General features: G+C 43.3%; 1 protein-coding gene and 1 pseudogene across 3 annotated transcripts in view; one reads left to right on the top strand and one right to left on the bottom strand.

The window, feature by feature from the left end:
• Positions 1 to 399: 399 nt before the first annotated feature.
• On the bottom strand, positions 400 to 1,583 carry LOC127382263 (kinesin-like protein KIF11-A; annotated as a pseudogene).
• Positions 1,584 to 3,205: 1,622 nt separating this feature from the next.
• KLHL32 (kelch like family member 32) overlaps positions 3,206 to 12,386 on the top strand; it is a 114,172-nt gene continuing 104,991 nt past the window's right edge. For all 3 annotated transcript variants that reach the window (XM_051615621.1, XM_051615623.1, XM_051615620.1), the window contains exon 1: positions 3,206 to 3,281. The gene's annotated coding sequence lies outside the window, so the exon portion shown is untranslated. The remainder of the gene's footprint in view (positions 3,282 to 12,386) is intronic.

The following is a 12,386-nucleotide window of genomic DNA, read 5'->3' as shown; positions in this document are numbered from 1 at the left end:
TGTGCAAGCATGAAGAGTGCAGGAGGCATGGCAGGCTATCCCACTTCCCTCCGCTCCTCGCCACTTGCCTTGCCTGGTAAATTTCTAGCCACTGCTCTGTGCATCTGTTGACCCCAGAACCTTCCAGAACTGTGCAGATGCAGAAGCTCAGCTGTATGTTGCCGCCTTGAGGTGGCCTCCGGGGTGTCTCCTGTCTCTAGGGGACAGGACATTGTGGAAGGGGTGAAAGTGCCATGTGCTAGTCGACCCACCACGCACGGACCAGGACCCGAGGCTGGAGGCTGGCAGAGCCAGACAGCTCGCTGAAACGAAAGGTGGTGATATATCTGTCCTGTCTTCTCATCTGTCTTTCCATCTTTCCTTTCTGTCTTCTCTCCTTCATTTCTAAGAGTTAAAGGGTTACAAACTCCTAGCCCTTGTCCTTAGGTCCATCCATTCACCAGTTACAGCAGTAAAAAGCATTTGCTGTGGTTCCTCGGGGCTATTTGCTGTGGCTTCTCTTTCACCGCTGCTGCCCAGATGCCACTCGTGTACTTTTTGGGGTATAACAAAACCCACCGAGTGGCATGAGACAATGACCTTTGTTGTTCTCAAGAGGATCCTGAAGGATTTTTCGAAGTTAAGATTCTGTGTCTCCTTTCTTATGAGCAATAATATAACTCCTTCTCCAGTCAGAACAGACTACTTAGTATTTCTTGCCTCACAAGCTTTTTTATCAACTGCCCCAAACCAAAGTGTTTTCACTTCCTGCGAGATCAACCAAATTTATCTTCCCAGTTCTCACAAGCTCTTGTCCATCTTGCTCTGGTTTCTTTCATATAGGGGGTACCTGAAAACACAGAGTAGGATCAACTGGAATACGCATTCATGTAAGCAACTGCAGTAGTTCTTTTTGCTGCACTTTTTCCCAAGATTTGGTAGGCTTCAGTTTTGTTTTGTACAGATATTTCTTCAAAGCCTTTCAAATTTACACTTGTCTTGTTTATGGGATCATCAAACAGCTGCTGTCTTTCTCCAACATGTGGAGCAGGATTCAGATCAAAAAGCTCTTCATGATACATTTCCAGACAAGAAGCTTTTTACAGAAAAAAATAAGTATTGATCTTTTGTTTTTTTTCTAATATTTGATGCAATGTATTATACTTAGTAGTAAATCCTCTTCCCAAGTATGTTCTTCAGTCAGCCTCCCCTTAAATTGTGAGTATCTTTCCAACACCAGTTTGGTCATAAAGGATCACTGTACAGTTGTATCCATATAACTTCATACAGAATGTGACAACACTCCTGAATGTATCAGTTGTCTGTGACACCTCCAGTACAGGCACTACCTTCTTTTCTTGCTCAATCAGTTTACAAAAGCATACAGTTGCTTTGCATCCTGAGGCATGAAAAGGCCTGCACCACATCACCACCTGGATGTTCCTGCCCCTTATGTTCTTCATATAGCCACTTTCATGGAAGAGGAAAGAAGCCACGCTGGGCCTCAGGGCCAGTCTGCCAGGGAAAGAGGCAAAGCACTGACTGTCTTGTAATGCTTTTGTAGCCCCTCGAGCTCCAGCCAGCTGCCCACTGCTTCCATTCTGCTTACCTCAGCAACTGGCACTGCACCTCCTGCAACTCTGCACTCCAGTTCCTGCCAAGTTTCTTTTTGCAGTGGCTCAGAAGTATCTGAATATAGGGAGACTCTGCACATCACTTACTTTGTTACATCCATGCTCCGCTATGCAGCAAGGCATGGACGTATTCAAGCTACCACTGATCAAAATAGCCCTGGAATAAAAACTAATGTAGCCCCAACAGTTTTGTGTTGCACATGAGTTAGTGGGCCCAGATACAAAGCAGTGACCCCGTGCTTGTCTCTATTTTGAAACAGAAATGGGCCTCTGCCTGTTACTGCACTGCATGGGCACCAACCTGCTTAAAGCTTGACTTGTAGAAGCTTTGCATTACTACACAAAAGGCACCATGTACAGTGTCTGCTGCTGTGCACTCTGAAATGACTTCATAGTTTTTCCTGTCTGCTCTGCACGTGAGGAATTGTGGTATTTCTTGGTGCCTTTTGTGGACACCTTACAGCAGAACTCATCGATCAGTAGGTTTAACTAAAGGCCACACTCTCTGAAACATGTTTCAGGGAACTTGCATCTGAACTCTTATGTGACATGTATATAAAGTATAATATGGAGCTGTGTGAGAGATGGAGGCAGAGAGTTTTGGGATCTACTGTTTTTGTATTAACTGTGGAGATCAGAAAACACAAACTGACTCCCAAGAAAATCCAGTAGCAAGATGTGGACTGTACTGAAAACTAGAGCTGTTCTATGCAACTTCTCAACATAGTATTTCCTCCTATCTATTAAAGCACTGTCGTGTCTTGCTAAATTTTATGAGTGGCTTACTACTAATTAGATTTCTTTTTTAAGTCTCCTGAATATTCTTCACAATCAGTTAGAGGGTGGGAGAGGGAAAACTCCCACCACTTCACAGTTCCATGAGGCAAGGTTGAAAGAAAAGTGCTGTTACTGAACCTTATGGCAAAGCCAGCATCTGGAAGAACACACGCCTGCAGCGTGCCTGTGTGAAGCAGTTTTATCACAGGGAGGTGTCCCTCCTCGGTCTTGCAGGAAGGCTTTAAAAAAGCCACATCAAAATCCTTAATAGGATAATACAGCACTGATGCTTTAATACCCTAGCTGTACCACTCAGGCCCTGACCCTGCAGAGGGGGTTGCCCTTCTGGAGCCCTCTCCCTTTCCAGCTACGTTTCTTGTCCTAAAATCCCCCTCGGCTCCCCGCGGCTGACAGCCCTCCAGCCCCCGCCGTTCCTGTGGTGATCCAGCCTCTCAGGTGCCTTCTCCACAAACTTACCCCTACTTCGAGGGCTCGCCCAGGCCTTCTCCCTCCCGCCCTCCCGCAGGGCCGCGATCCCCGGCGGGCGGGAAGCCCGCGGCGCTGCCGGCGCCCGTCGCCTGCCGGGGGCGCGGTGGGAGCTGGCGGCCCCTCCACGCCTCGGCAGTGACCGAGAACCGGCGAGAGGATTCCCGGGGCCCAGGCCCGGCCCCTCCTCCGGCAGGTGCGGCCCTGCCGAGCCGGGCCTCCGCGGCGCGCTGGGCGGGGCGGGGAAGCTCCTCCCGCTCAGGCAGCGGGAGCCGCGCAGCCCACCCGGCGGGTTTGCGGTGCGAGGGCTTCTTCCCCCGCGGCTCGTCCTCCGTTGCCGTCGGAGCGGGACGGGCGGGCGGGCGGCGCCGTTTCCAGTTGGCAGCCTCGGTACCTGCGGCGGAGGTGAGCGAGCGGCCGGGCCCGGGGCGGTGCTTCGCCCTTCCCTCACCGGGGCTGGGGCCGCACCTGCCCCGGCCTCTCGGCACCGCTGCCTGAGGGAGCTGAGGCGGGGGGGGACGTTGTCCTCGTCGCCGGGGAGACGGTTCTAAGGGACGGTTCTTGGGTAACGGCCGGAGCCCGCCGCGGCCGTCCCGCCGGCCCTGGGCTCAAGTGTTGGGTCCGGCACGGGAGGACCAGGCGGCGGGGCTGGGGCAGTCCGGGCGAAGCGGAGCCCCGGGGATGCGGCTGCGGAGCCCCGGGGATGCGGCTGCGGAGCCCCGGGGATGCGGCTGCGGAGGGTCCCGCTCTCTCCGGGGTTGCGCGGGGACGTGCTCCTCCAGGTGCTGGGTTTGTGGCTGTTCCTTAAAACATGGCTCTGCTGCCTCGACACGGGGGCTGAAATGCGTCTCCTTACTTCGTAGGAGCGGTTCTCTTCGTGCGTCCAGTCTGGAAGCTGCTCTTTTTGAGTGACGACAACAAGCTTTTTGCTCCTTTTCAGTCTTTAAATACTGCAGGGCTCCCCAGCTGGAAGGGCGCTCGGCACCTTGATTGCTGAGAGACTAAATCAGCGGCCCTAGGGCTTTAAAAGGTGCTGCTCAGGTCGTTGAGTACCTAGCTGAGGGTGAAGAAAGATTTGCTTCTCAGCACTAGATTTCCTCTTTGCTCAGGCGGGAGCAATCCTACGAAAGAAATCGCGGGTTCCTGCGATGCTGCGGGTTGCGGGTGACTCGCTGCCTGGGCATGGGAGGCGGGCGAATTCAGCCTGCGGGGCGAGGCCGGCTTTTCTGAGCGGAGCTTTTCTGGCAGAGCCCGGCGGGCAGCGGGTCCGTGTCCCTGCCACCAGCCCTGGGAAGCGCTGTGCTGGGCACCGGCCGCTGGGACAAAGTGTGCAAGAAGTGGAGCTCCGGGTTAAAACTTAGCACGGTGAGGTTCAACTGCAGACGTTGATCTTAGCCAGTAGTGGGAATGCATATATATATATATATATATATATATCTTTAAGCTCGTTATATTTTTATTTGCTTTTGTAAGGGTAGGAGGGTGTCTTACAAGTGCTTGGGAAGCAATTAGTGGCGACATTCCTTCAGTCGTGGAAACATCAGGAGTAGACCCTGTTATCGTAGTGCATAGGGTGAAGAATTACTGGAGCCTTGCCAATTCCTGGTGATTCTGGGATCTGCCTGCACGAAGTATTTGGCAGGGGTAAGGCCTCTGAGGCATGTTCAGCAATTGTTTAGAGTTTTTATCCGAAAACCAGCTTTATTATTTAACCAGGGTCTACTGAAATCTAGTGAAGCACTGAAGAAATAATATAGCTACCAGAAATGCGTAAAAATCTACTGAAATATAGTTACTTAGTGAGATCACTTTGTTCTGTTCAAGTTTACAAATTATTGGAGCGACATTTTTACTCTTTAAGTTTGAAAGTATTCTAAGAAGCCTCATCTTTTGCCTGCCTTTCATATTGTGAATAATTTGACAATATCTGTAAAACACTTTGCAATTATTATACGTGAAGTACTGAGTTAGGTAGGTATGGGTACTCTGAGAAACTATTAGAGAATAATGAGTTCTTGCTTTAGTAGGGCACTAAATGTAATGCTGTCATACCTATTAACACCTCTTAAGCATCAGATCTTCTTTAGGTGCTTACAGTGTATATAAAAAACATCACTGTGATTTATTGTGCTTATGAGCAATAAAAGTCCCTCCTGTGTGAGCGTGCATGGAGAAAATGTGCAGTTGGGTAGCTAATGAGATGGCAGATGTGGGGAAATAGTACTTATGTTATATCAAGAGGGGAAGAAGTTGCACCAGGTTTTCTTCAAAAACAATGAAGTTAGATTTGCAGGTGTATCTTGCATTCAGTTCCAAGTGAGAGCAAGTGCTTTTAGGGCAGGGAATTTTAATATGGAAACGGAGGTGCTGTTTATTTGTCACTTTATAGATCAGCATATTACATGAACCACAGAGATTATGAGATTAAGCATTGTCTTTACAGTCAGAAAACCATGTGATAATCTAAAAGTGAAAATGCCTATGCAGAAAATAATTTTTTATTTTTCTTTTTTTTTTTTGTCAAACTTTGAAGCGACTGAATTTCAAACTGACCCTGAACAGGAAGTGTAGAATCTTGCCTCAGGCAACAAACTCAAGATTTCCTTGGATTTTGTAGTTGAGCTGTTATCTTATTTGGATTCATCTTCTCCATAAAAATGAAATGAACAGCTGAGTTTGAGATGGCAAGTCCTGTTAAAAAAGTCTGTGTATTGCTAAATGTGTAAGTGAATTTGGCTCAGGATTTGAATCTGAACGTCAGGGAAGGTGTTTTTGATTATTATTCCTGCCCCCCTGCCCTCTCTGATCATTCCCTTTGTATTCAGGGGAGCAATGAATTTCCAGTTTCCAGTAAGAAGCAGATGGACATTTAGGCTTACGTGGGCCTCTTTTTCAGTGGGTCCTCGCAAAGTAAAGCAGGTGGAATTTGACCAGAGAAAATGCAGTTATTTTTAAAAAGTGATGTTTCTTGTTACCTCCACTTTTGATTCAAAATGTGTTCCCTCTGCCTCAAAGTCAGAAATAGATATAATATAGTTTCTGACTGATGATCAGCTTCTACCACATAGCAAAAAGAAATGCATTCAATACAAAATCGATATCAATGCTGTGGTGGTTTTGATTTACTCTGTTGCCTAGAATATTATTAACTTAATGGCCAGGAATGTCAGTAATTTAATACCATGCTGTTCTGGGGAAGTGATGATTATAAATTGGACTAGAAATGGGAATTGGATGAAGTGAAAAATGAAATTAAATTAAACACTCAGGCAAGAACAGTTGACAGTGTTATCAAGAGAAACTGACCAAACATAGATGTCATCCACTGTAATTATGTTCACTTACAGTAACCACATAGCTGTCTCATTTTCATTCTGTTTAGTGTAAGAAATTAAGCTTCTTATCCATCTAGGACTTCTGTATGGCACTTTTCAGTGTGTTGTGTGCTCTGAGGACTTCAATTACTCCAGAACCCACTGGGAATTAAATAATTAAAAAAAAACCCCCAAACAACAATCTTGTGTTTGAATTTTGTACCTTACTTCTTTGGAGACAGGTATAGTGCCAAAAGGCTGAACATTACAGAGATTTTCATAAGATATTTTGAGAAGTTTGATTTTTTCCAAAATCTATTTCTTTATTCCCTACAAGTATTGCTAACTGATTGTGGTGGTATATCCACTCCCAATTTCTTGAATTATGGTGGCTCATGGATGGGATTTGCATCTGGTTCAGTTTTGGTCTTTAAGTTGAGAGTCTTCAATTTGAGAAGAAACGTGCTTAGGGAGAATTTGTTGAGGGATGTTCCTGCTCAGTCCATGAAGAAGTTCCAGGGATGGGAAGGGCCTCTGGGGGGTAATTTCAAGAGTAGAAAATGAGGCAATAATGACCAAGCTTTGCAGGTTAAACTGGGAGACCAAGAGGGAGAGGTTTGAGACTCCTGGTTGTAGGTCTTCCAACATGGACTAGCCACCCTGAATCTGTCTGATCTTTATAGGAAGGGAAATATGGTTCAGAAAGGAACTGCAGCAGGTTCCAGACTTCTAGTCTGTGTTACAGGCCGGTCTTTGATTTCCAGCACCCATAGAGGAACTATGCACTGTTAACTGCTGAGTTACCTAGCCAAGAGTAGAACTGAAAAAATGTTTGGTCAAAATTTTATCTCATTTGTAGTTTAGTTGCCTTTTTAGCTATGGAAAAACTTGCAGCATTTGGCTTCTGTTGTTGCGAAGAGGTTTTGCACACACAAGGTAGCTGAACTAGAATAGCTTTTGTGCTTCACACTGTCAGTGGATAGCTGAGTTAGGTAGATACTCTGTGAGAAGTGGGGTAGTATCACATATATTGCTAACTCTTCAAAATATGTCTCTCTGTTGGCTTGAGAAACAAAAGGTGTAATTTCAAAAAATGACATTCCAGTAGTGAATTCTGTGCAAGTTCTACTCACACTCAAGCCAGTTTGAACCTATTGACTTTGGTATCAGTAGCTGAACATTTCTCTGTGGTGCAAAAGCAACAAAATGTGTGAACGGTTATGAGTAAAATAGATTGGAGGCTTCAGAACATCAATAATGATTGAGAATATATGACCCCTGATTACAAGAAGAATATGGAGGTGCTGGAGCATGTCCAGAGAACAGCAGTGAAGCTGGTGAAGAGTCTTGAGCACAAGTCCTGTGGGGAGTGTCTGAGGGACAGAGGTTGTTTAGTCTGGAGAAAAGGAGGCTGAGTGGAGACCTTATTGCTCTCTACAGCTATCTGAAAGGAAGTTTGAGTGGTGGGGGTGTTAGTTTCCTAAGTAACAAGCAATAGGACAAGGGGGAATGGCTTCAGGTTGTGCCAGGGGAGGTTTAGATTGGATATTGTCAAGTATCAGAACAGACTGCCCAGGGAAGTGGTTGAGTCACCACCCCTGGAGGTATTTAAAAGATGTGGTGCTTAGGGACATGGTTTAGTGGTGGACTTGGCAGTCCTAGGTTAAGGGTTGGGCTTGATCTTAAAGGTCTTTTCCAAGCAAAATGATTCTATGATTTTTCTCTTAACTTAGATGACTACTCTGAACAATTATGTAAATTGAAAATGTGTTCTGCCAAAATTCCTGTAGCAATATGCTTCAGTGATTTAGAAGAGCTTTAATTGTAGAGAATGAGCTTTATAGAGGGATAAATATTGCAAATATTTTGAATCATCACTACTTAAGGGTTATGGTTGTTCTGACGAGTGTCTGTTTCTGCAACCATCTATTTTTCCTGACTGGAATTATATGTATAGTGGTGGGTTTTGACAGTATTGATGTGATGATGTATCCTAATTTACTGTTGTGTTTTTCCTGAATGCTGTGATTACTTAGGATGTATCTTAGAAATGTGTATGTGTATTTTTCCCCTGGCAGCCTAAACTTCAATATCTTCAATTTTTCTAATCCCTTGTGCCTCCAGAGCAGCCTTTCATCATACTCTTCAGTATGAAAATGCTTGAAAAAAAAATCTTAGCATAACTAGTTTGGATAACAGGGCTTTTGTGTTGAAGGTGAGGTGATTTGAGGTCTGTTTCTTCAGTGTTGATAAGACTGGATTTTTGTCCTGTATGTGTTGTTGTTTGGTGTTTTTTTTTTTCTTTGTTTTTTTTTTTTTCTTTTTAAAAGATGAGTTAAGTGAAAAAAACACATCATTTAGATTAATAACAAATTCTTAAATGGACATGAGCAAGCTTATGGCCTTATTATGTCTGAAACATTTTCTATCATGTTTCACTTAAAGGTTAAAGTAAAAGGGCTACTGCCCTTGTAAGCTAATCTTGGATTCTACCTGTCTTATCAAAACAGAACATAGAAAAACCTGTGGCTGAAGGAATGTCATCAGGATATGTAGAATGTATTATTTCCAGATTCATTTTTAAAATTCTCTGAAATTGCTATTAAAATTTTTTCCAACAGCTGCATTTATAAGAGAGTGGCTTTGAATAATAATTTTTCCTGATCTAATGCATATATTAAAATTATGTCTTTAAAGCAATAGTAGTTGGTCAAAAGGTTCTCCCTATGAGGGATTTTTTTTGTGTGTTATGCTTATTTTTGAAAGCCTCCTTTCAGACACTGACCTTTATTTTATTTGTATAAAACAAACGAAAAAAAATCCCTGAGATGATGTTTTCAGCACAGAACTGGGACTTTGACTTCAGTGAGCTGTGGAGATCAAAATAGAGTTCTGAAGAGCTAAAGACTGAAGTGTGGAACTTCTTTAGTGGGGATAACAGTACCTGTTTTGTGAGTTTGGTATATTCCTTAGCTCAACTTGCTTTTTTATTATTTTTTTTAATTTATTGTTTTTTTCCTTCCCCCCCCCCATCTCCTTTAGTAGAAAACCCAGGCAAACAAACAGGAAGGGAACAAAACTCCTTCTTGGCAGGGTCCAGTGCATCAGGACTGGAGAACGTGCCATACCCCTGCTGTGCTGAGCTTCTCCTTCTCAGCAAGGTTACATTAAAATACTCTCTGCATCTCTTGTGGCCTTTGTTGACTTTTGCATACAAATGCAGCTGCTGTGTTTGCTTGTTGGGAAGGTGCATAGGAAATGGAATGATGCAACACAGCTATGAGATCTCATGCATTTACTTTTCGTGTATGTGCTCCATCCTCCAAATAGAGTCACTGAAGTGCAGAAACATGGGAGTTGCTACAGTGTACATAAGAGGTCTGAGTGTGCTTTGCTTACTTAGGGAGGCTAACTATGAATGGAGGTAGAACAGAAGTAGAAATTCAGCTTTAGAGTGAGGAAGTCATACTCCAACATGTTTCTGTAGTCAGGGCTGACCTTCTACATGAGTTCTCTTGCACTGGTGTGACTGGACTCTCAAGTATATAGTCATTTTGAAGCATGCTGTTTGATTTATTTTTTTAGGATTGTTCATTTTCTTTATGACCTTTTAATCAGGTCCATCATGTTAGATGCTTTGGGGAGTCGTATTCCATGCTTCAGATCTTTGGATGCAAATGACAGAAGATAAGAACAAGTCACGCGCAAAACTAGTGTAGTTTATATTTCTTGCAGCTGTTCACATATCTACAGGATTCCAAATCTAATATAATGCAACTCTACCTTAAAGAGAAGAAAGCTGCTAGACAGGTGATTTGAATTTTCTGTCTTTACTAATTTGAAGTAACTCTTGCACAGTGGACTTGCATGGATTTCTAGTGGTGTTGCTGGATAAGTGAAGAGAATTAAGACTCTGATAGCTGAGCCTTGTCTATTGTAATTTGTGGCAGTTTAAGACAAATACCTCCAGTTTTCCATCTCCTTTTACTTATGTAGCAGAACTGGTGGAGTAGATGATGTGTCTGCACCTCAGCTTGTTGTGGATTCTGTCAATGGATGTCAGTATGGGTTTGTCCTGTAGCACCAATGGGATGGTGGCAACACAAGCATTGCTTGTGCTCTGGAGCAATAACTTGTGGCATACAGGGAAAAGGTAGTGGAAGCATCTTCAATGGCATAGGTTGCTTCAGTGAATTACATGTTCTTTTTCTACGTTTTACCCTGTCAGTGGTCTGTGTCTGTGGATACTAAAAATTGTTGCTGGAAACCCAAGGAGTGTTCATAGTCTGTATGGCTGACTCCTGGATTATTTACTCCTTGGGCCAAGTAGTGAGAGAGATTACTATGTGATTAGCAAGAAGCTCATAGCAAGCCACACCAAGCCCTGAACATTTTAAAGGAGGAAAAACCCCCCAAAAAACAACACCCCAGAAAGTGGTAGTATAACTGTGGTGATCTAAAGATACGAGAAGTGAAGGGTGAGATTTTGTTATTTGTTTGCTTAGAGCTAAAGAAGAAGGCACAAAAATCTAAACACTTGTCTGTTTATTTTATAATTCTATTCCTAATACTAATGAAAGATCAAAGATTAAAAATAAAGATCTTCTTTTTAGGTGTTTTTCCCTGAAATAGAGGCTTTTCTTCAAATAAGAAAAGGTTGTGTCTTGGACTAAGAAGGTTGATGAAAATCTCAGTTTATCAATTCAGAACCTTTTGTTTGAAGGAAGAAAAAAACCCAAACAACAAACCATTTATCTGTTCTTATTAAGGATTATTCTTGTTTTATCTTCATGATATGCAAGTTGGAAAATTTTAAGAAACAGACTTTATCACAACATCCATCTAATTGATTTATGGTCCCTCATGCACCCTGACTGGATAGATAGATGACAACCGAGTAGAAGTTGTGGATCAATCCCTCCTTACTGTTCTATCAGGGTTTGATATAAGTTGTTCTGCAGCAACACTGGCTTGAGGTACTCGTGAGCCCTCTGCCCTCCTGCTGCAGCTTATTGCTCCTGTATTTTGCTGGCATCACTCTTTGTGAGGGTGTACTGTGGACTGGATCACCAGCATGCCTCTTAAAGCTTTAAGGAAAACAAAACAAAACCCCCTAAAAAGAAAAAGAAACCCCACAGAAGTCTCTGTGCCCTCATAAGCCAGATCAGGCAAGAGAAAGAAGTACAGAAGCCAGTGTAGCTGGATAAGTGAAGAGAATTAAGGCTGAATTGTACCTATTGTGTCTTGAAAGAAGAGCAACCAGTTGCTTTGCCCTCTAACGAATATATGGAGACTAGAGAAAGACATCTTGACTGTTAGTGCTTAGTTTGCTTTCACATAGTAGGGAGTAAAAGGTGTTAAATTAGTGTTTTATTTACCAGATTCTTTCACTGAATTGGAGTAAGCAAAGGTTTCCACTGCAGCTTCCCATGGATAAACAGAAGAGTGTTTTTAAATCCTGACCAGCTTTTGTGTAGGAGAGAGCAATCATAACAAACTGGTTCCGTGACAAACTGGTAACAAATAAAAGATGAGCTGTTATTTGTGGTTTACCAAAGCAGAAGAGATGGTGCACAAAAGGCCACAATTTATTTTCAAATATTGAAGACCATTGTTTGCAAACCTGGGAAAAAATTCAGTAACATTTAATCTTGCCCACTTTCAGTCTTTCCAAGATCTCAGGAAGCCAAAGGCAATTATTTTAACCAAGTCTGGCCTTGGAATAGGGTGAAAATCTTCTCAAACTACTGTATTTAATACTGCAAGAAGTCTTTTGAATCTCCTCGAGGTATTCCCAGGAACATTTCCTACCTGTTTCTGAGTGTTACAATCTTGAAGTCACTTAAAATGTTGCAGTTAGCTAAAGCAGAGAATCCTTTAACAAAACTTTTTGTAGAAGGATGATGCAACACCTTGTATCTGCTCACTGGCTGGCAACAGCAAGTTAAAGAGTTAAAAGTGCTGCAAGGTAGTGAGAGATCTTCCAAATTTATTTTTGGGTTATTTATTTATTAGAGAACAAGCTGCTTCTGATTAGATAGGAGGGATTTTAGTGTTGCCAGGTAAATGAATGAACCTAGCCAAAGCTGGAAGTCAGCCCTTTGGTTGGTGATAATGACTCAAGTCAACTGGATGCAGTCCTGTACTTGGCTGCATCCAGCATGTTACTGTCCAAAGATGGAAAGGAGCAGTGAGT

This window comes from Apus apus, chromosome 3, assembly GCF_020740795.1.
Source record: "Apus apus isolate bApuApu2 chromosome 3, bApuApu2.pri.cur, whole genome shotgun sequence".
Taxonomy (NCBI): Eukaryota; Metazoa; Chordata; class Aves; order Apodiformes; family Apodidae; genus Apus; species Apus apus.
Note: the sequence above shows the minus strand (reverse complement) of the source record. Positions and strands in the feature narration are given on the sequence as shown.